Source organism: Elephas maximus, chromosome 3 (genome assembly GCF_024166365.1).
Source record: "Elephas maximus indicus isolate mEleMax1 chromosome 3, mEleMax1 primary haplotype, whole genome shotgun sequence".
NCBI classification, from domain to species: Eukaryota; Metazoa; Chordata; class Mammalia; order Proboscidea; family Elephantidae; genus Elephas; species Elephas maximus.
The window spans coordinates 167525988-167549491 of record NC_064821.1 but is presented as its reverse complement, the minus strand read 5'-3'; the positions used below and the strand labels follow the sequence as shown (position 1 = coordinate 167549491).

The following is a 23504-nucleotide window of genomic DNA, read 5'->3' as shown; positions in this document are numbered from 1 at the left end:
CAAGGCACCAATATGAAGGTGGAGTTGGGGGAAATTCTGGACACCTAAAAAGGGATAAACATCTACTACAGCAGAGCCAGATTGTGAGGGAAAAGCTGGACTTCATAGAGTACCAGAACCTAGCAAACCTGGGACAGGAAGAGCAGGCTGACTGGGATGCAGAGGTGGAAGAATGTAGGGAGAACAGGTAAGAGAGGCTTGGCCGTAAGATGGCATCTGGTTGAGCCCAGGCTAGCCTGGAAGGACATAAAGCGCTTCTTGCCTCTGCATTCTCCCCACCTCTGTCTTTCCTCCTTTCCTCCAGTGCCCCCTTTCCTCTATGTCTTTCAGCAAGATTTGAAAAACACAGAAAATTGATAGATAGTAACATGGGAAGAATCCTCTAGAATGCAAGCTGTATGAATGAGACCAAGGGTCTAAATCTGCCTTCCTCACCATAGTATCCTCAGTGCCCAGAACAGCTCCTGGCACATAGTAGATGCTCAATAAATACTATTAAAATCATGAATAAATATGGGCAAAAAAAGTAGTTGAGAAAAAAGAATTCCATATGTAGTAGATTGGGTTATTGCTCCCAATTATTCACTCCCTCCCTATTGGAGCCCTGGTGGTGCAATTGTTGAGAGCTTGGCTGCTAACCAAAAGTCCAGCAGTTCAAATCCACCAGCCAGTCCTTGGAAACACCCTGGGGCAGTTCTGGTCTGTCCCATGAGGTTGCTGAGAGTTGGAATCAACTCGACCCGAAGATGGGTTTTTTCCCCCTCCTATTATAGAACTGTACACTCATAACCTTTGCCATTTGACCTTGTAGTAGTACCTTTCACCAGAGTACTTGAAGAATATTTTCCTGCCCTTTTGATGTTGGGCTTGACCGTATGATTTGCTTTAGCCAATGGAATGTCAATGGATATGATCCAGCAAAGGTTTAGAGGTACCCGGAAACCTTGGTGGTATAGTGGTTAAGAGTTTAGCTGCTAACCAAAAGGGCGGCAGTTTGAGTCCAGCAGATGCTCCTTGGAAACCCAATGGGGGCAGTTCTACTCTGTCCTACAGGGTCACTATGAGTTGGAATTGACTCCATGGCAACGGGTTTTGTGTGATTTGGCTTGGGCCCATGTGCTTCAGTCATTCGCCTGTGAACACACCCTGAGAAACCACTGGTCTGAGGAAAACGAGGAGGTTCACAGAGCAAACCGGCACCCGATCTGCAGCTGGAGCCAAGCCCAGAGGATCCAGCAGAGCCATGGCTGAGCCACAGACCGTGAGTGAGAAAAATCCATGTTTGTTGTTTTAAGCCACTGAGATTTTGATGTTAATTGTCACACAGAAAAAATTGTCTATTGCCCCACATAAATTCTTAACCTAACATAAAATTTAAAATGTGTATAGTGTAGAGTAGTTACCTTTTTCCCTCTTTAAATAAAATAATGTATTGCATAGTAGGAAAGAGTTTAGATTTTGGAGTCAAACAGACCTAGGTTTGAATTTCAGCTTATTAATTCTGTTGTTACTTTATGCCTTTGAGTCTATTTCCACATCTGTAAAAACACATACATTAAAGAATTGCCGTGAGGGTGAAAGGAAACTGTTCTGGATTGACTTGTGTCCCCACAAAATATGTGTTGGATCTCTGTTTGGATCCCTATGCCTCTGGATGTAATATTATTTGGGAATAGGATTCACTTTGTTATGTTAATGAGGTCATATCAGTGTAGGGTGTGTGTTAAACCAATCACTTTCAAAATACATTAAAAAAGCAGATTAGGCACAGAGACAAGCAAGCATAGATGAGGGAAGGTGGACGCCACATGAAGATCAACACCAACGAACCAAGGATGGCCCGGCCCCAGAGCCACACTCTGAACTCAGACTTCCAGCTTTATGAACTATGAGAAGATAAATTTCTGTCCTTCAAGCCACCCACTTATGTTTCTGTTACAGCAACGCTAGGAAACCAAGACAGAAACCAAGTGTGTAAAGTGTTTAGCCTCAGAGCCTCATGCACAGCAGAGCTTGGGAGACATCTTTGGCAGTCTTGGAAGCATCCATTCTCTCTTTCTCACACTATCCCTATTTTTATTTGTGTCTCCCTTGTGTCCCCCTGTGCTTCCTAGGAAGCTGACCCCACCCTGAACTTCAGAGAGGGTTTCAGCTGGGCTAAGGGCAATTCCAACTCTCTTGCCACCATTATTGGCTCTGGAACTTGGGTCTACACTGGTCAGCAGAGGGCATGCCCCCAGCCCCAGCCATCGCTTAGGAACAGGCGTGTGAATCAGTCAGCGTTCTTAGTTACAATCACAGAAGCTGACTCTGAATGATTCAGCACTTCAGAAGTTTGTTAAGAGGACAATGGGTGGCTCACAAGATCACAGGGAGGGCTGGAGAGACAGGCTCCTGGCCAAGCTGGCCCAAACCATTCCACAGGTCAGGTCTGAAGAGAAACGTGCAATTGGCGCTAAGCTCTGGATGCAGGTGTTACAGATTGTACCCCAGCTGTTATGTGCCAGAAGCTTGACTTTATTGCAACCACTAATACCTCCAAAGGGGGGAGGGGGAGGGAGGAAAGGAGGGAGGGTGAGAGATGCTCTGAACCTCCCTTCTTGCATCACCAACTCTTGAGTCATAGTCCCATGTCCGTGTTTTGACTGCAAGGGAAGACGGGAGAGCAAAATCTGGCTTCTATCTGTGGGAGGTGGGACTTACAATTTCAAACTTGTCCTAACAGAGGATGAGTGTTCAAAAGAGCCAGGGTGACCACAAGCATGACAGACATTTACCACAAGATTTGTTCTAGCTTTGAGAAAATGAGGCACAAGGGGGTGATTCTTTGGGACTCCTTATGAAGAATCTTCTTTATTCACATGAATGACGCAAGAAGAGACACAAGAAGAGACGCTGTCTTCCTCTGGACGTTGTGTTGATGTGGAGCTTGGAAATGCTGTTAATCATTTTGTCAGCTTGAGGGAGGCCAGCCTGAGAATAAAGCCAACACACAGAGGAGAGAAAAAGCAAGGGAGCTGATTCTGACGCTGCCCAACCTCTGGGTTTCCAGGTACATGAACCGATGTGACTTGGATTTTCTGTTGCTTATGGTCAAAGGCATCCTAAAAGATGTAGCAGCAATTACACCTAAAAACCAATTAAAACCAAACCCACTGCTGTCGAGTCAATTCTGACTCATGGCAACCCTGTAGGACGCAGTAGAACTGCCCCACAGGTTTCTAAGGCTGTAAACCTTTATGGAAGCAGACTGCCACATCTTTCTCCCGTGGAGCGGCTGATGGGATTGAACTACCAACCTCCTGGTTAGCTGTTGAGCGCTGTAGCCACTGCACCACCAGGGCTCTATAAAAGAACTAAATGTATGTATATTGCTATAATACAACAAAACAAAGGTGAAATAAAGGCTTTTCAGACCAACCCCTTACCCACCCCTGCCAAGAAAAAAAAATGCCCCCAAAACAAAACACCACCAGAGACAGCGAAAAGTAGGGAAACAAGTGAGAAGACATGGGTTCTAGTCCCACTTCTGCCATGTGCCCTCTTTGTCAAAGCGTTTAATCTTTAAACCTCAGTGCCTCTTTTTTTTCACAGAGTTATTGTGAAACGAATGAAGGGTGAAAGAAGCCTTTGTGTTGTTGTTAACTGCTGTTAAGTTGACCACTGACTCATGGAGGCCCCATGCACAGTGGGATCCATAGGGTTTCCACTGGCTGATTTTCAGAAGTAGATCTCCAGGCCTTTCTTCCCAGTCCACCTTAGTCTGGAAGCTCCTCTGAAATCTGTTCAAATCACAGCAACATGCCATCCTCCACTGACAGACAGATGGTGGCTGCGCATGAAGTGTACTGGCCAGGAATCGAACCCAGGTTTTCCGCATGGAGGGTGAGCATCCTACCACTGAACCACCACTGCCCTCGAGAGCCCTTTGTAGGTTAGTCTAAAACGCAAAGAATCATGATTCTTGCCTACAGGCTCTTGTAATCGAATGAGACAGGAGCAGAAATGTGGTAATAAATGAACAAACAACTGTTTTCTCAAAGGCTTTAACATTCCAAGTTCCCGTTTGGCCTAAGTTCTCGTGTATTCTATGTACGTGCCAGCTGGGTGGGAGGTGGTGGGAGGTAGGAAAGAGAAGGAAAAGCTTTGAAGCAGAATTAGGTCAAAGCTGGTCATCAGATTTGGGGAGTTGGCTTTTGCTTTCCTCTGTGTTTCTAAAGAGGAATTGGGGAAGCTGGAAGTTCTCATTCAGGAGGGGAAAGAAAGGCCATTCCTTACAGCAGCCCTCGGAGGTAGGGATGACAGCCTCCATTTTAAAGATGAGGAAACAGTGCAGAAAGGGGAAGTCACCTGCTCTACGTATGTCTTTGAACTCAAGCTTGTCAGATTCCTGGCCCCGGGCTCTTTCCAGTACTCCTCACCATCTCCCAGGAAAACATAACAACATATTCCATGTAGTATTTGAGTTCCAAAGTTTTAAACAGAAGATTAAAGAAGGCTAGGAGAAGGTATTATTTACCTTTGGTTAACATTAAACATTCTTTTCCCCTGAGGGAGGCAAAAGAACAGGGTCATGTTTGTAATTACCAAGGATATCTTTGAAGGACACTTAAGGAACCGGTCATAGTGGGTGACTTGAGTGAGGGTGGCAGAGGAGGGAATTGCATCACTTAGGGATAAGAAGAGAGAGAAACTTTTCACTGTCAGCCACCTTTTCCTTTTTAAATGTACTAACTGCATAGTCCCTGGGTGATACGAATGGTTAATGTGCTCAGCTTTGGAGGTTCGAATCCACCACCAGCACCTTGGATGCAAGGCCTGACAATCTGCTTCTGAAGGGTCAAGCCATTTAAACCTTGTGGAGCACAGTTCTACTCTCACACACATGGGGTCGACATGGAATTGAATTTGTGGCATTGGCTTTTTTTTTTTTTTTTTACTATATGTTTGCTGCTAATCAAAAGGTCTGTAGTTCGAATCTATCAGCTGCTCCCTGGAAAGCTGATGGGCAGTTCTACTCTGTCCTATAGGATCGCTATGAGTCGGAATCGACTTGACCGCAACAGGTATGTGCAAGTATTACCTACTCAAAAGAATAAATAAATGAAATGATTTGTGGTGTTTAGGTCTCAGGTTTCTGCTTCTCAGTAGTGACCTGGGCTGGTCACTCTTAAATGTTTTCTTATTTGTAAAATAGGGCTAAAAATATCTGCCTGTCAGACCTGCTCAGAGGGTTAAACATAGAATGCACATGAAAGGGCTTGGCACTTAGTAAATGCTCAATAAACGGGGGCTGCTTGTGCAAACTGCAAAGCTCTAGCCATAAGAAAGCTAAAATTAGTGTCTTACAACCTGTCCTCTAAGGACTTTATATGCATAATTTTAAGATTCTACAAATGAGAATATTTTAATTTTCAACCTGTTCTACTTCTTGGACCTGAAAAAAGTTTGGTAAGTTCACCACAAGAATAAGCCATCTGCTCGAGGAAAGAACCCAGGTGTGGAGTCAGACAGATCTGACTTCAAAACCTAAGGCTGTTCAAGTGGCCGACAAACATGTGAAAAGATGCTCATGCTCATTAGCCATTAGAGAGAAGCAAATCAAAACTGCAGTGAGATATCATCTCACCCCGGCTAAAATAGCACTGATTGAAAAAAAAAAAAAAAAAAAAACAGATAGCAATAAATGTTGGCAAGGATGTGGGAGGGCTGGAACCTTTATCCATTGCTGCTGGCCCTATAAAATGGTACAACAACTATGAAAAATGGTATGGCAGTTCCTAAAAAAAACTAGAAATAGAACTACCTTATGATCCAGCAATCCCACTCCAAGTATATACCCCAGAGACCTAATAGACATTACACGAACAGACATATGCACGCCTATGTTCATTGCAGCATTATTCACAATAGCAAAAAAATAGAAATAACCTAAGTGCCCTTCAGTGGATGAATGGATAAGCAAAATGCAGTACACACATACAACGGGATATTATGCAACCATAAAAGACATTGATGAGTCCATGAAACATATTATAACATGGATGGATCTGGAGGACATACTGTTAAGTGAAATAAGTTAATCGCATAAGGACAAATACTGTACAATCCCACTTTTATAAGACAAGAATAGATATAGACATAGAAACCAATGTTCATTGATGGTTCCAGGGAGGGGTGGGGGGAGGGGGAGTCATGTTGTAGATTTTTGTTATTTTTAAAGATGGGAAAAGTAGCACCGAATGTGAGTGTAGTGAGCACAGCTTGACCAAAGTAAATGATGTCATTAAGAAATGCTCAAGAGAAAAGAATGCTTGTACTGAAGAATCTGACATATATAATTTGGAAATAACATCAACAATGATAAAAATAAAGAGTGTATGGTCACATATGTTTGTGTATAGGCATATAGGTATATGGGTAAGATGTATACATATGCATACATATGTATGCACAGATAAAAGTATCTGCGTGTATGTATAAGTACAGATATGTGTGTATAGGCACATATATTCATAGAAGACACAATTACAGATGCTTCTCAGACATAGCCAAACACCCCATGAGATTGGTTTTCTAGGTTTGAAGTCTTAGGACCTTGGTTTCATGGGACAACTCAGCCAATTGGTGCAATATAGTTCACGAAGATCATATTCTGCATCCTAGTGAGGTGAGTAGCGTCTGGGGTCTTAAAGGCTTGCAAGTGGCCATCTAAGACACAACGACTGGTCTCTACTCATCAGGGGCAAGAGAGTAAGAAGGAAACCAAAGTCTTAGAGAAGAAACAAGTCTACAGGGCTAATAGCCTACATGAGCCACAGCCTCATCTACCCTGAGACCAGAAGAGCTAGATGGCGCCCAGGTACCATTACCAACCATTCTGACTAGGGTCTCAATAGATGGTCCCAGATAGAATGAGAAAAAAATGTAGAACAAAACTCAAATTCTTAAAAAAGACCACTTGAGACTAGAGGACTCCCTGAGACCAGAGGACTCCCTGAGACTATTGCTCTGAGATACTCTTGAAACCTTGAATCAAAACTATCCCCTGAGATCACCTTTAGCAAAGTAACCGTGGCACACAAAATAAAGAATATTACCTGCAAGCATAGTGCTCTATTAAAAAACCATCTATATGAAACCAAAAGGTCAACACTTACTCTAAAGCAAAGACGAGACGATAAGGGGGCAGGGAAACTAGACTACTGGAAACAAAATAACCAGAACACAGTTAAAGAGAAGGTTGACACATTGTAAAAATGTAACTTATGTTGTTGGAAAATTTGTATAGAAATTGTCAAATGGGAACTTAATACCTAATTTATTTTGTAAGCTTTCCCCCAAAACACAATAAAATTTTGTTAAAACAAACAAACAAACACCCTAAAGCTGTGTAGTCCTGAGCAAAGCACTCAACCTCTCTGAGCTTCAGCTCCCTTGTAGCACTGGTACAATTGGATCTCCATGGGCAGTCTCTGTTCCTCAGGGGCTCACTTCCCAAACTAGAGTCAACTCCAAAACACATTAACTAGAATTTTTTTTTGTATTGGGAAGGGAGGAAGAAGATACATATCACTCACCACAGCCATTAAACCGGTTACCACCAAATCGACTCTGACTCATGGTGACCCCATGTGTATCAGAGTAGAACTGTGCTCCATAGGGTTTTCAGTGGCTGATATTTTGGAAGTACATTGCCAAGACTTTCTTTAAGGCCCCGCAAGGTGGGTTTGAACCTCCAATATTTCGATCAGCAGCTGGGTGCATTAACCCTTTGCACCACCCGGGGACTCCCACACATCACATAGTAGAAACTAAATCAAATTCTCCAACAGACACTCTCTTCTCATAACATCCTAAATTCCTCTTCACTGCCAATCATCTCTCTCCCCCTCTTTTTTACCTGTAAGACTTCTTCAACCCCCCCTCTGTTGTCCAGAGTAGCTCATCTCCACCCTCAGCTTGTGAGTCCCATTCAGCAAATGAAGACCCAGTAGCAGCCACCTTCCTGGTCTCTTTGGAGGAGGGGCAGGAGCAGCCTCAGTCAATCCTGTACTGTAAACCAGGGATAATAATACCTAACTTGCAAGGCTGTTGTGAGAATGAGCAGAGCTGAAATACAGGCCCAAGTTTTCTGACCTCAAGTTCGGTGTGCTTTCCAATATACCACGGCTATCTGAGGACAACAGAATATTGTAGGATCTTGATTACCAGAAACTCACTTCTCCTGAGCCTTCAATTTAACTGCATAGTTTGTTGCTGTCAACTTTTAGAAGAAAGAGGCAAAGAGTTAGTCAAGAATGACTAAAGAGAAAAAAAAATTCAATTTCCAGGGTATGTGCTGGGGTCACTACAAATTCATCCCAACATCTGCTTCTTTCTATAAGTGTGATGTCAGCCAGCGAGACGTGAATTTAGAGTGATGACTCCTGAGGCAGAGTGACATCTTCCACCATCAAAGAGCAAACTTATTATGTTCACTGACCTCTGCTTAGGCAAGAACATAGATTGAGAGATTTCAAACTATCATCCACAAGACTTGAGAGGAGATGAGGTTTTCTTCTTAGCATGAGTTCCCACTTCCTAAGCCTTCTAGCGCAGCAGAATTTCACAGTATATGACTTCCCAGGAAGGGAAGGAAGTCAGGGTACCTGAGTCTATCAACAGGGTGGGCAAAGGAGACAAGCTGGCCAAGACAGTCAGCAGCAGAGCTGGGAGCAGAGTGCTCTTCCTACTTACTAGGAGTCCCTAGGTGATGGAAACAGTTAACATGCTTGGCTGCTAACTGAAAGGTTGGCAGTTTGAGTTCACCCAGGGGCACCGTAGAAGAAAGGCCTGGCAGTCTACTTCCAAAAAATCAGCCATTGAAAACCCTATGGAACACAGTTCTACTCTGACACGCATGGGGTCGCCATGAGTCAGATTTGACTTAACTGCAACTGAGTTTGATTTCTTTCTTACCTCCTGAGGTTGGCAGCAGAAAATATCTGCTGAAATGACTCAATGGTTAGGACATAGCTAATAGTGATTGAAGGAGAAAGGTGGGAAGGTGAACTTGTAGGGTAGCAACTTCTACATTCCTGAGAATGGGGCAGTGGAGGGCTTGGGTGGCAGCCCAATCCTTAACCTCCTTTCTTCCCAATCCCTGGCAGAGGCACACTTTCAAAACAGGTATCAGAAGTGCAGAATACATTGCTAGTTTTGACCTGACCCATGACCTAGAAATAGATGCTGGAAATCGGCGTGTTCATCATTTACAAGGTGCAGTTTCATGTGATGGTGAACTGTCCCTTCCCAGGTAGACATGTGTGTAATTCATCCCAGTATTTGAGAGAGATCTCCCAGAATCCTACTCAGATTTATTATTCAATAACAGTTCTGAGAAATGGCTTCGGATGCTGACTCAGGCCTGGCAGGGAGAATTGCCACAGACTCTGAGCACTGGCATTGATCTGTGACTTACCAGCAGGAGAACCTCAGGGGTGGACACCCACAAGGCCTGATTGCCCTGTTAGATTAATATTTAATAGGATGACTGCCCCCATCCAGCCTGCCAACCCGGATCAGTGCCACAAGCCAAGGGCTCAGTCTTGCTGTGCTCGGGGGCTACGAGGAAGACTTGGCAAAATTTTAATTAACTGAAGATAAACATACATAGGGAGCCTGAGTCCATTAGCTGGCACCACCACCCAAAGAGAAAAGGCCTCACTAATCACATGTCACAGCAGGTGAAATGACCTGCAGACTGGCAACGTCCATTTGCTTTCAAATTAAAAAACATATTTTCAAAATAAATATGTGTGCAGTCCTTGTTTGCCATTATGTTTTTCCTGAAAAGCAGAGGAGCTGGGTTGCTAATGAGCAACTGTTTTCAATATTTCAGCCCAGGAAAGCTGAAAACACAAAGACAGCAAAACAAGGCAGGAATTGGCTTTCTCTTTGAGAAAGGAGGGATGCCATTTAGGAAGCCAAGCCAAGGCAATCAGAAATTGAGGACCTGTCCCCATGGAAGAAAACAAATAACACAGTAGGCCTGGGCTGGATCACCTAAATCTAGTTGTTGCTGTTAGGTGCTTTTGAGGCATTTCTGACTCATAGCACCCCTATGTACGACAGAACAAAACACTGCCGGGTCCTGTGCCATCCTCATGATCATTGTTGTGCTTAAGCCCATTGTTGCAGCCACTGTGTCAGTTCATCTCGGTGAGGGTGTTCCTCTTTAAATCTAGAGGTGTGTGGAAAATCAGGTGTGGCAGAGGTATGCTGTTGTTGAGGAGTCAGCAAGGTGAGATTTTAGGATAGGCCTGCAATTCACGAACCTTGGTTTGGATGGCAAGATGGCCAAGTGACAGGGCTAGAACTTGAATTTATAATATTTTTTAGAAGGAAGGTTTTACACTATTTTATAACCTGGTCAGAAAGTAGGCACTTCAATTATCCATTAAAATATATATTCAGCACTTACTATGTAAAAAGTGCTGTTCCAGGTCTGGGAATACAGTAGTGAATGAGACTTAACAAAACTTGCACTTTACTTGGGGTAGACAGATGACAAATAAGTAAGAAAATACCAGGTGGTAATTAAGTGTGACAAGAAAAATCTGAATGACAAGAAAAAGCTGAATGACAAGAAAAAGCTGACCATTCAAAGATCAGGATAGGGGGCGCCATTTCAGGAAGCGGGAGCAGCAAGTACAAAGGCCCTGAGGAAGGCAGGAGTTTTCCCTCTTGGAGGAATGGAGCAAAGGCCAGTGTGGTTGGAGCTCAGTGAGAAAGGAGACGAGTAACAGAAGGAAAGAACAGACAAGGGCAAGGTTAAGAAATCTGAATTTTCCGCTAACTACAATTCTTTGTAATTATTTATATGGAATTTATTACAAGCTTCAAGAGGGCAGGACCTGTATTTGTCTTGCTCATTCAATGTCTAGTTTTCATTCCAAAGCCAAATACTGGCTGTCTTATCTTTATTATTATTATTATTCATCTTCTTAGTATTACAGGTATGCAAGTTTTCTCCCCCCAAATAAGTCATAAACTACTTGATGACTTGAAACAAGTTCTCTTCTCCTGAATCTTCTGTAGTATGGCGGGCCAGCCTCCAACATGACTCTGAATGATTCTTGCCTCCTGTGTTGTCCCCTTTCACACTGAATCAGGGCTGGCCCTGTGTGACCAACAGGATAAGGTAGAAGTGATAGTGCATGACTTTCAGGTTAGGCATTAAAAATCATTGCAGCATCCTATTTCGTCTCTTGGTTCTCTTTCTCTGGAGGAAACCAGCTGCTATGTCATGAGGATACTCAAGCAGCAACCTGGAGAGGCCCACATGGAGAGGATCTATAGCCCCAGCCAACAGTCAGCAACCAACTTGCCAGTCAGGTGAGTGAGTCACCTTGGAAATGGATCCTCTTGCCCCAGTCAAACTGTCAGACGATTGTTGCCTCAGCTGATATATGACCCAACCACATGAAAGACTCTGAGACAGAACTGCCCAACTGAGCCCTTCCCAAATTCTTGAACGGCAGAAACAGTGAGAGATAAATGATTGTTATTTTAAGTCATTAAAATTTGGTGATTTGTTATGCAACGTTAGATAACCATAACACATAGCATAAGGTCATGCACTGTGGTGAATATACAACCATGAATAAATCCTCAAAGGTGGCACTTTTTATGTGGGCCAGATGGTCAGGGAACCCCTGAGACAAGGGGAAGGCTAATGTTATGCTTTGACGGCATCTAAGAGACAGATACAGAAGAAGACACCATTGATAAGGCTTATATTTAAGAATAAATGTAGGGAAACAACCAAACGCCTCATGGGATTTGGGTCCTTGATTTGGAGGATTAAGGTCATGGTTTCATGGGATATCCCATTTAATTGGCCTAATAACACGTTTAGTGCTTCTGTTCTACCTTCTGGTTTGTTGAATGGTGCTTGGGCTTTTAAAAGCTTGCAGGCAGCCATTCAGGATACAACAATTGGTTTTTATTTGCCTGGAACAACAGAGGAAGAAGTAGAGTTAGGAAAGGGAGGAGGAAATGAAATGTGAGGCCAACTGCTTCCATGAACAGCTGCCTCCTTTGGCATGAGACCAGAAAAACTGGATGATGCCCAGCTACCATTACTGAACATTTTGATCAAAGATTCTATAGAAGAATTCTGATCAATAGAGGGAAAATGCAGAACAGAATTTCAAATTCTCACAGAATCCAGATTTTCTGGATCCATAGAAGTTGGATGAATCCCTGAAACTATGGCCCTGAGATAATCTTTAAACCTTATACCAAAAATATCCCCTGAAATTTTCTTACAACAAAGAATAGTTTAGCTTAATTAGTGAAGAATGTCTGCCTTGAGCATGGAGTTCTTTTAAGATCTATCTATATGGGATCCAATTGGCAACCACAACTCAAAAGATTAGATGGGAAACTTAGGGGCAGTGAGTTTATATTAATGATGGAGGAAAGAAAGAAGGGTGAGAATGGTTGCACAACTCAAAGAATATAATCAATGTCACTGAATTGTACATATAGAAACTGTTGAATTGGTGTATGTTCTACTGTGTACACTCTCAACAACGACAACAAGAACAAAAGAATAAATGTAGGGGGAAGAACTGATCTGTTACTATCTCCCTTAAAGGAGACAAAAGTCATGAAGGAGACAAAAACCAGCCAGGGAATTCAGGCAAAATATATTTGCAAGAATAGAACCTGTGTAACTTCCCCAAGTTTGTTGTTTTTGCTACCCTGGCCTAGTTCTCCAAAGTGAAAAGTGCTTGAATGTTTGTTTATGGTAACAAAGAAGAGTGGAAGAGGGGCTGGGAAGAGACATTTTTCCACTCCAAAGCTACTTTGGGGTTGACAAAATTCCAGTAGGCAGCAGCTATTAGGAGGGGCGGTAAGCAGGCTGAGGGAATCAAGTTGAGGACAGAGAGCCTGGCTGGGCCTGAGTCAGAGCCCCAGGGACTAATAGTTGCAAGTCCACTGCACATACTTGTTGAATGACATGAGAATGTTTCAGTAACTTCCTGGGGAATAGACATAGCTGCTTTCCAAATCTACCCTCATCCTGAGACTGATCCACCTTACCTTACAGGTAAAAATGTGGAGTCTTCAGAATTAGCTGTGTGAGGCATCTACTCAGCAAATTATCTATCCTCAGACAACCCCCCTGACCCCAGACAAATTTTTCTGGGCTACTTCTATCTGTAATTAACTGATGTCATTCAATTGAGGTCTGTTGAATTCTTATTTAAAAATGAATTGTTCTGGAACTCTCGTATACTAAACCAACTGTCAAAAGTGTAAGCAACACTAAGTCTGTATGGAGAGAAATGATAGTGTTTTATTGAAGAATACAACTTGAAGTGGGCAGTACTGAGTAAAGTCACAAAGTGCTCCGATATTCACAAAGGAATGCAGGACTTTTATACAAGAAGTCTAGCGTAACTGCAACCACGAACAGACTTACCTTCATACCAGTTAATCTATTTTCAAATGCATTCTTCCTGAGGGCAAGCATTTTTTTCCACGAACAATTTGCAAACACTTCCTGGAATCATAGTCAAGGAAGCATAACTACATTTGTTTGAAAAACAAGACTTGTTTATCCGAAAGTAGTGCTCATGCTTTACAAGCAGCAGCAGGTGTTTCAAACAAAATGGAATCTGATCCAGATTTGTGTCAGCCATTTTAGTTATGCCAAGAACATCAGTTTTAGATTATTCTTTCACACTTCACCCATTTGATCAAGAATCTCCATGAAGATTCTTTGATCACCATTATGAAAGTATTTCTTCTGCATGGACTTTTTCATTGGATTGATCTTTTTCATAAACTGGATTCTTCATCTACGTCTTCACCATGCCATAGCTCAGACATTCTGCTTCTGTGATCCTCTAGTTGGAGTATGTGTGCAGAGAGGCCACATTTGGAGGAACAACTTGACATCCTAAAAGGCTAATTCAAGGTGTGAAGTTGGTCTTCTTAAAGGACTTAGTTTTTTCAAGATACATAATTCTCTGCATAGCAGAAGGGACTGTGGTTTGATTAAAAAAGCATTAGACAGGCATTTCATACTTTTAACAAGACCAAGACGTCAGCAGTTTGAATCCACCAGCCACTCCTTGGAAACCTTGTGGGCAGTTGTACTCTGTCCTATAGGGTTGCTATGAGTTGGAATCAACTTGACAGCAATAGGTTTCAGGTTTATAACAATTATTACAGCAGTTAAGATGATTAATCCAGTTTATAGTATAGAGTGCAACCAGGAACCAAGGCCATTGGGTTACGAACTAAAAATGTCTAAAAGGGAGAGTCAGGCATAGGAGGTATTGAACGTAGCCAAGTAGCTTTCTGATGAAATTTCTAATGTCTTGTTCTACTTCCCCTGTGATATTTATCCAAGTACAGAAAGAGGTGTTAGCAGTGGCACAGACTCCTCCTTGTTGAGCTAGGAGGAAATCGAGAAATGTTCTTTAATACTGCTTTAACAAGGGATTCTAAAGACTTCTATTAGGCTGCCAGTCCTTCTGCAATATTATCAGCCATTGTAGCAGATAAATTGTGAATAGATCTTTCAAGCTGGGAAATCAGCTATTGGATTATCTTGTGACATAGAGTCTGTCTTATTTCAAGCGAGCATTTTTATATCACTAGTCCAATGTTTACTTTCATTATAGGTATGGATATCTAAGTGGATTCCTAAAGCCCCTTAGTTGGATTGACCCACCATGTTCCAATCATCTAAGCAAAGTAATGCTCAGGCATAAGGGTGATCATTTGGTGTAGGATCCTCTATTCAGGGATAACCTGAACATCCATGAAAAAATACATACCCATAAAGGAAACAAACCATATTGTTTCTGGTAGTGTTGTCTTGGAAGGAGATGGTTTGATTGACCCTATCAAGCCAATTTTCTACCAAAGAATTATTACAGATGGACAATTGTTTCAACGTTAGACAGTTCCAAAGTTCAGTACAAATGCTCCTTTGTCCTCTCAGGCTCGCTGTTAAATTCACTACATGAACATTTTTCCAGAATCTAAGATGTCGATCATGTGAGATTAGAAAAACATTTTGGTAATCAGAAAGGTCCCGAGTAGTTTCAGAGCAATTCTTGCTTCCAATTTGGGTTAAATTAAATCATGGTGCCTGAGGTTAGATCTGCCATCCAGGGGAATGCCATAGTCTAACATGTATGATGTGTTCAAAGATGAGGTTGAAGTTAACAGTAACATTGGGCACAAGACTGCAATTTAATATGGGAGATGCTAATGGATCTGAATTCTCATGTGCATATCATGGAGAGGATTGACAGATCCAACATTCAGCCAAATTACTGGCACTAGCTATTGATTGGGCTCATTTAACAAATGCATTCTCTCTCCAAGTGTTAGAAGAAATTGTTAGGAGGGAAAGAATAAGACTTAAATGGGTTTTTATAGTGAATAAAAATATCAGGAAATAAGGCCACAGGTATACAATAAGGATAAGTATAACCACCAAACAAAGTTCATAAAATTCAGTTACATGCATGAAGTCTTGTTCTGTGATCTCGGGATGAGCTGTCTACTTCCACTGTCATCTGCTTCCGGCCACAAGGCCATTTAAATGTAATTTTCAGATCTCCAGAGGGATGAAAAATCCAAAGTGTTGTCTTAGCCTTTTTAAATTTTGACAAATTGATTCAGGGTTTTACTCCTTTCAGCTTCACCGCACATTGGTTGGTGAGGAGAACTAAGTAGAGTCCCTTCCAATGAGGTTCCAATGGGGCCTTTAACTGATGCCTCTTCCAATATGCATATTCTTCAGGGATGATGTTTGGTAGATTCTGGGTATTTGATTTCTGGTCATCAAACACTTTTCTAACCTGTGAAAGATATTTCTTAGAATACTGCATTAACAATGACAGTATTTCAGTAGGCCAAGCTGTGCAATGTTAGGGTCAGTGCAGGCAACCATGGGTCTCCCACTAATTATTTCATAAGGAGCAAGCTTGTGAGATTCAAATGGTATGGACTTCAAATTGAGAAGAACCAAGGGAAGTCCCTCAGTCCAAGATAAATTTAAGTTTTCAAAGCTTTGTTATTTGGCTTTTTTATTATTCCATTAGCTTTTCTCCTAGATGAGAAGACTGGGGATGATAGGGCAATGTAATCTTTGATAAATGGGAAAAACTCGCACAGTTTTTGGATAACTCGACCTGTGGAATGTATTCCTTGATCACTGCAAAGTGTTTTTGGTGCTCCCCAGGTCCCCAGTTTGTTTGCTACAAAAGCTGCCATAGCATGACAACAAGGAAAGACTTCTACCCAGTATGAAAATCTACAAATCATTACTAATACATATTTATGACCACTTGGAGGTGGGAGCTGAAAGAAATCTAGCTGCATGCTACCATATGTTCTGAGGGTAAGGGATATTGTCCATGTAGGACTTTAAGATGTTTTTCAAGGTTGCAGTGAGGGTAAATGGGACAATGAATAACAACATTGTTTGGCAGCCTCAAAAAAATTTCCCCACCAATATTTTTTTAAGGTCTCAATCAATTTTATCTTGTAGCATGTGAGAGCCTTCTTGTAGGGCTTGCATCATAGGAACATGCAAAAAATTGGGTAAAATTGTTTTCTTATAAGGCCCTATCCACAGTTTAGTGGCGGGATCTTGGTAACAGCTTGCTTTTTCTCAAGTTCTTTTCTACTTTGCTTGGGTTAATTGTTGGTGTTTTACCATATTTTTACTCAAATAACTTGCAGCTTCTGTGTTTGTTGGCCACACCCTCCCCTGGGAGGTATTTTCATAAGTGCACTATTCTAATTTTTTTACAGTAACTTTTGGAAGAGGATTGGCATGGAAATGCTTGTAGGGGAGGGTGTGGCCAGCAAAGAAACACAGAAGGCAAGTTATTTGTGTAAAAATACAGTAAAGCTTTTCTAAAGTTAAGTCATGAAGATTGGAGTAATCAATAAACAAATTGCAAGATCATCCTTTATTTAACATAGATGCAGGAATTACTTGAGAAGCAGTTTGTTTGACTACTGCATCTGCATCAGCAAGATTATTTCCTCTAATTTCTTCAGTTCAGGGGTACCCCTTTTGGTGATGAGCTTGTTTTTTTTTTTTTTTAATTTTTATAGTGCTTTAAGTGAAAGTTTATAAATCAAGCCAGTCTCTCATACAAAAATTTACATACACCTTGCTATATACTTCTAGTTGCTCTCCCCCTTAGGAGACAGCACACTCCTCTCCACCATGTATTTTCATCTCCATTCAGCCAGCTTCTGTCCCCCTCTGTTTTCTCATCTCCCCTCCAGACAGAAGCTGCCCAGATAATCTCATGTGTCGACTTGATCCAAGAAGCTCACCCCTCACCAGTATTATTTTCTGTCTTAGAGCACAGTCCAATTCCTGTCTGAAGCGTTGGCTTTGGGAATGGTTTCTGTCTTGAGCTAACAGAAGATCTGGGGACCATGATCTCCAGGGTCCTTCTAGTCTCAGTCAGACCATTAAGTCTGGCCTTTTTACGAGAATTTGAAGTCTGCATCCCACTGCTCTCACACTCCTTCAGGGATTCTCTGTTGTGTTCCCTGTCAGGGCAGTCATCAGTTGTAGCCAGGCACCATCTAGTTCTTCTGGTCTCAGACCGATGTAGTCTCTGGTTTATGTGGCCCTTTCTGCCTCTTGGGCTCATAATTACCTCATGTCTTTGGTGTTCTTCATTCTCCTTTGCTCCAGGTGGGTTGAGACCAACTGATGCATCTTAGGTGGCTGCTTGCTAGCGTTTAAGACCCCAGATGCCACTTTCCAAAGTGGAATGCAGAATGTTTTCTTAATAGATTTTATTATGCCAATTGACTTAGGTGTCCCCTGAAATCATGGTCTCCAAACTCCCGTCCCTGCTATGCTGGCCTTCTAAGTGTTTGGTTTATTCAGGAAACTTCTTTGCTTTTGGTTTAGTCCGGCTGTGCTGACCTCTCCTGTAATGTGTGTTGTATTTCCCTTCACCTAAAACAGTTCTTGTCTACTATCTAATTAGTAAATGCCCCTCTCCCTCCCTCCCTCCCCACTCTCATAACTATCAAAGAATATTTTCTTCTCTGTTTAAACTATTTCTTGAGTTCTTATAGTAGTGGTTGATGAGCCTGTATTTTTATCACAGCAATTTCAGAAGGGAGTAACAAAGCATCTAGAAGATCTACTACTAAAGCTCCATTTTTGTATAGTATTCCCTGACCAGGGCAAAACACCTTTGTTTCCAAAGCATCCCAAGTCATATATGACCCCAAAATAATATCTACTGTCTGTGTGAATATTAACAGACTTCCCTTTAGGAATTTTAGAAGCTCTGCTAAGCACATATCAATTCAGCTTGTTGGGATGAAGTGGGTTTTGGAAACACTTGGCTTCCAGGTATTTCGGTAGAAGCTGTGACAGCAATCCTGCCTGATAATGAGAATTACTGAGACTAAGTTTTAAATAGGAACCATCTACAAACAGAACCTAATCAAGAGTAATTAAAGGAAATTCCTTTGAATCCTTTCAGAAAGTTAGAAGTTGTTCAGTTAGGTCTAAACAGTCATGTGGAGGAGAGCTGTCTTCGTTCACTGCAGGTAGAAGGGTGGCTGGATTTAAACAAACCACAGAGTGCAACCTAATGTTGGCTGCAGCCAGGAGGAGGACTTCACAGGGGGTGAATCTGCCGCTAGGAAGATGTTGTGTTAAGACAGAATTAAGTAAGGCAGACATGCCATGGGGCACATAGAATCCAAAAAGTTTCCCAGTACTACATCTGTTGTGGTTTCTACCAGCTTAACAATGGCAGCATGAAGGCAGGAGGATACCCCCTCACTACCAGGTCAAGCTACGGGCTATACTAACCTATGCATCTTTGCAGTCGTCCATGTTTCTGAGCTAATAGAGCTAAAGAGTTTCCAGATACTTCATACACAGATAAGGAAAAAATTTAAATTATAGTTAGAAAATCCTAGAATGAATGTATTCATTAAAGCCTCTCGATTTAGTTATTGTCTCTTGATCTTCTGGTGTTATTTGGAATGAATTTGGTTCAGAAGTCTTTAAATATTTTTACAGAGGTTGAGCCCTCAAAGAAAAATTGGGCATCCAGGTTCAGCAATAACCATAAAGTCCTAAGAGACCTAGTAGCTGTTTCTTTGTCTCAAGTATAGGGAAAACAAGAATAGCTGTTTTTCATTTAGGGTCAATAGAGATGACTTCTGCAGCAATTTGGTGACCTGAATATTTAACAGGTGGTCAATTGCAATTTTTCCTTAGAAACCTTCTGTCTGCCAGCAATCAGATACTTGAATAAGACTATACCATCTTCAAGGCAAACTTGCTGTGAGACTGAGCAGACCAACAAATTATCAAAATATTGTAGTAAAGTAGATTGGTTTATAAATTGTAAAGACAGAAAATTGGCATGCAAAATCTCAGAAAAATAAGTAGGAGACTAAGTAAATCCTTGGGGTGTTATAGTCCAGGTAAATCATTGATTTTCCCAGGTAAAAGCAACCAAGCACTGACTTTCAGGATGCACAAGGATGCTGAAAAAGGCACTAAAAAGACCCACAACCATGAAGTGAATTGCATCCAGAGAGACATTGGAAAGTAACAGATGTGGATTAGGGACCACCAGGAGTCTAGGAATGATAACGTGGTTGATCACTCACATCTTTAACAAATATTCAATCTCTATTAATTTGGCTTTTTAACTGGAAGAACAGACGTGTTACAAGGGCTAGTAAAAGGGACAACTAAACTTTCAGAAAAGACATATTGTATGATAGGAAAGCCCTTCTTTAGCTTCTTGTTTGAGAGGATACTGGGGAATTTTTGGCAGAAGTTTAGATAAATCTATTTGGGTCTTAACTGGATTGGCTGATAACACTCGGTCTACATTTGTAGATGTAGCGGTCCGTAAGTTTTCAGGAACTGAGAAGAGTGTCAGAAGAGCAAGGGCTAGGCTGTGTTGAACTTTGAAGAGGCATAACAAGTGTCTGCATATAGCAAATGGCTTCCTTTTTCTGGATGTCATTTGATTCAGAGCCAGCCTCTGTTGAGCCAGAAATAAAGGCAAACTTAATAATATTTCTCCCTTTTCATTAAATTGTAAATGGCAGTTCCTTTTGCATAAAAAAATATCTTCCTAGCAAATTAACAAGGATGTCTGGCTAAACAAAAAGGGATATAAATCATCAGTGGACCTAGGGATATCAGAATGGGCTGGGAATGAATCAATGTTTGTCCCTGGTTAGTAACCCCCACTACTTCAGAGGTTTTTGTACTCTGGGGCTGGGGCTTTTGTAAACAAGTGGTGTTGACAAACAGGGTGACTACAGAATCAATTAAAACCTGGTAAGGTTTTCCATTAATGTATATTGTATTTTCCCTTTGTGAGTTGAGTACCACCATTGGAAAAGTCCCTGTGTTGCCCCCAGAACCCCTTCACTCCAGGTCAGACTGAAGGGCATCCACTGATGAGTTTTTTTTGTTAATTTTTAACTCACAGCACTCATTTTTCCAATGGCCGCGTTTTTTGCAATAATGACACACTCCAGCTTTAGTGCCATTGGAAGATTTGATGTTTCTCTTTTGATTGGGAGACTGTAATCACTGCAACTAGAGGGCCATCAACTTATTAGCCTTAGAAAACTTTTCAGCTTCTAAAGTATGGGAAAGCTTGTAGGCCAGAACAGTTAGCTCAACAGTAGGAGCTGTCTCCCAGTCCAGTTGGTGTCTCTTTACTAAGGCCGAAATTTCAGGCTTAAGGCCAGATATAAAAACAGCATTAAAAGCTCTAGTAGTACCTGGGGCTGATTTAGTACCCAGGAAACATTTGGAGTAACAAGGTCTGGTAATCATAAACATCTCATCTTTATTCTGTTTGCAAGAGTGGATTTTTGTCCAATCAATTTGTGGGGGAAAGGCATTGGCGATTGATTCCAATGGCCTTTTGCTTATGGCCCAAGAGTCTTCCAACATTTTGGTAGCTGTTTTATCTGTATTTAAAGTCAAACTGTCTTTAGGGTCCTTCTGCTCAGCTTGCACCAGCCATGATTGGGCTTCCCAGGCCCAGTTATCATGTGCACTACTAGTTGATACAAATCAAGGAGCCCAGGCTAGAAAGCCTCAACAAGAATCTTATATTCTTCTGCAAATTTATAAGGATCTTTGTAGTTTCAGAAAATCCTTTACAACACTATGCAGTCCTGACTGCATCTAAGGGATGAAAGTAATGTTAGGCAGGTCTTAAGCCTCCATACCAGGACGGATTTTAAAGGACATGTCAGGCAAAGGTTTATTGGTTGGTATTTTAGGAAAGAAGGGGAATTCAGACAGGGTGTTGCCTGAGAAATAAGATGGCAAAGAAGGATACAGAGAAGCAACAGCCAGCAGTGGAACAGAAGGGGTAGACACAGGATTTTGGTCCTGCAATTCTTTGTTTTGCTTAGTCAATTTAGAAACAATGTCCTGCTGGGAAGCAATTTTACTATCCTGATGTCTTTTAGAGACCTTTAACCACCAATCAAAATAGGCATCCCATTGAAGTTATTTGATTCAGGAGCCTTGGGTTTCTAACTTGCTGTGCAGAAAAGCCAGTTTAGAAAGTTTGAACAAACTCCAAGTAGCCACTGACTTTCCAAACTATCTCTGATAAAGTTATGCCAAGCAGACAAGAACCAGCACGTAAAGGGACCGAAATGCTTGTTCATATGATGAGTGGGAGTTCCAGAGGGCAGTTCTGACATAGCCTTGCACTTTGCATTTCCCATTCGTCAAAGAGATAGGATAAACTACTTACCTGCAAGGACAAAAACAAGTCCAACAATGAAACTTGAAGAGCTACAACACAAAGGAACAGAGCTTGGATTCAAGAAGTTACTTACCTTAAGACGAATTCCAAAAATCCACGGAGGTGGAGACCCAAAGTGGCTCAGCTGGTACCACAACCTTACTCCTTGGTGTCATGGGGATCTCAGAAGATAATGCCCTTTTGAAATCCCCACTTCTGACACCAGAAATATCAAAAGTGTAAGCAACACTAACTGTTTGGAAAGAAATGATAGAGTTTTATCGATGAATGCAACATGAAGTGGGCAAATCACAGTGTTCTGATGTTCATGAAGGAATATGGGGTTTTATACAGTCTGCAACCACAAACAGACTGATCTTCATATCAGTTAATCTGTTTTCATTGCATTCTACCTGAAGGCAAGCATTTTTTCCAAGAACAGTCTTGGAAATTCTACATTTTATGGAATCATAGTCAAGCAAGCATAACCACATTTGTTTGCAAAAGAAGACTTGCTTACCTAAAAGTGGTGCTCATGTTTTACAAGCAGCAACACGGGTTTAAAACAAAATGGAATACAATCCAGACCTGTGTCCACCATTTTAGTTATGCCAAGCGCCTCAATTTTAGAGCGCTCTTTAACATGACAAAGTCACTGTTGCTCCACGTAAAGTGGGACTTCGGAGAGGTGCTGAACTCTGGCCCCCTCAGCTTTTACCTTATCCCCTCCTCAGCGTCCCTGAGACCCTTTCCAGGAACACTGGTGCTCTGAAGATAATAGTTTGAAAACCACAGATTGAGGATATTCTGGAGGCTGACACAAAACTTTATAACAATCTGTTATATGTGATTATTTGTGCCACAATTTTCCTCCATTACTGCAGATAAATAAATTAATCAATCTTTCTCAGACATCATCTCATCATGCACACTTCCTTGCTTAACCCCACCAATGGGATTTTGCTTCTCAGAAGGCAAAATCAACTAGTCTGTCTTCCAGCCTTGTCTCTGCACCTTAGATACCAATGCCCCTCTCCAGTCAGATTATCTCCTCACTGTCCCAAACATACTCAGTGCGCTCACCTCCAGGCCCTGCACTTGCATTTTCTCCACCTGGAATACCATCTCCTTCTTCAACCTACACGCATATTCTTTGACTTCTTTCCCAGCTTCAGGGACATTTTCTCCTCAGCAGTCTCATTAGTACCAGTCCTTTGACCCTTAAAATTACTGTGGCTCAAAAGTCACATAAACATGAGAATTGGAAGAGACCTGAGGGATGGTCTAATTCAAGCCATTATTTTATTGATGAGGAAACTGAAGCCTGAGAGTTGAAGTAACTTGCTCAAGATCACACAGCTACTTAGTGCCAAAGCCAAAGTAAAGCCCAGTTCTCCAGGATGGGTTAACTACTCTGGGAGCTTCTTTTTTTTTTTTTTTAATTAATTTTTATTAAGCTTCAAGTGAACATTTACCATTCCAATCAGTCTGTCACATGTAAGTTTACATACATCTTACTCCCTTCTCCCACTTGCTCTCCCCCTATTGAGTCAGCCCTTTCAGTCTCTCCTTTCGTGCCAATTTTGCCGTCTTCCCTCTCTCTCTATCTTCCCATCCCCCCTCCAGTCAAGAGTTGCCAACACACTCTCCAGTGTCCACCTGATTTAATTAGCTCACTCTTCA

At 41.7% G+C, this 23504-nt stretch overlaps 1 long non-coding RNA gene across 2 annotated transcripts in view; it reads left to right on the top strand.

The window, feature by feature from the left end:
* Positions 1 to 2808: 2808 nt before the first annotated feature.
* The window catches only part of LOC126073408 (uncharacterized), a 55831-nt gene continuing 35135 nt past the window's right edge, over positions 2809 to 23504 (top strand). For both annotated transcript variants that reach the window (XR_007516733.1, XR_007516734.1), the window contains exons 1-2: positions 2809 to 5066; positions 11273 to 11379. This is a non-coding gene — a long non-coding RNA (uncharacterized LOC126073408). The remainder of the gene's footprint in view (positions 5067 to 11272; positions 11380 to 23504) is intronic.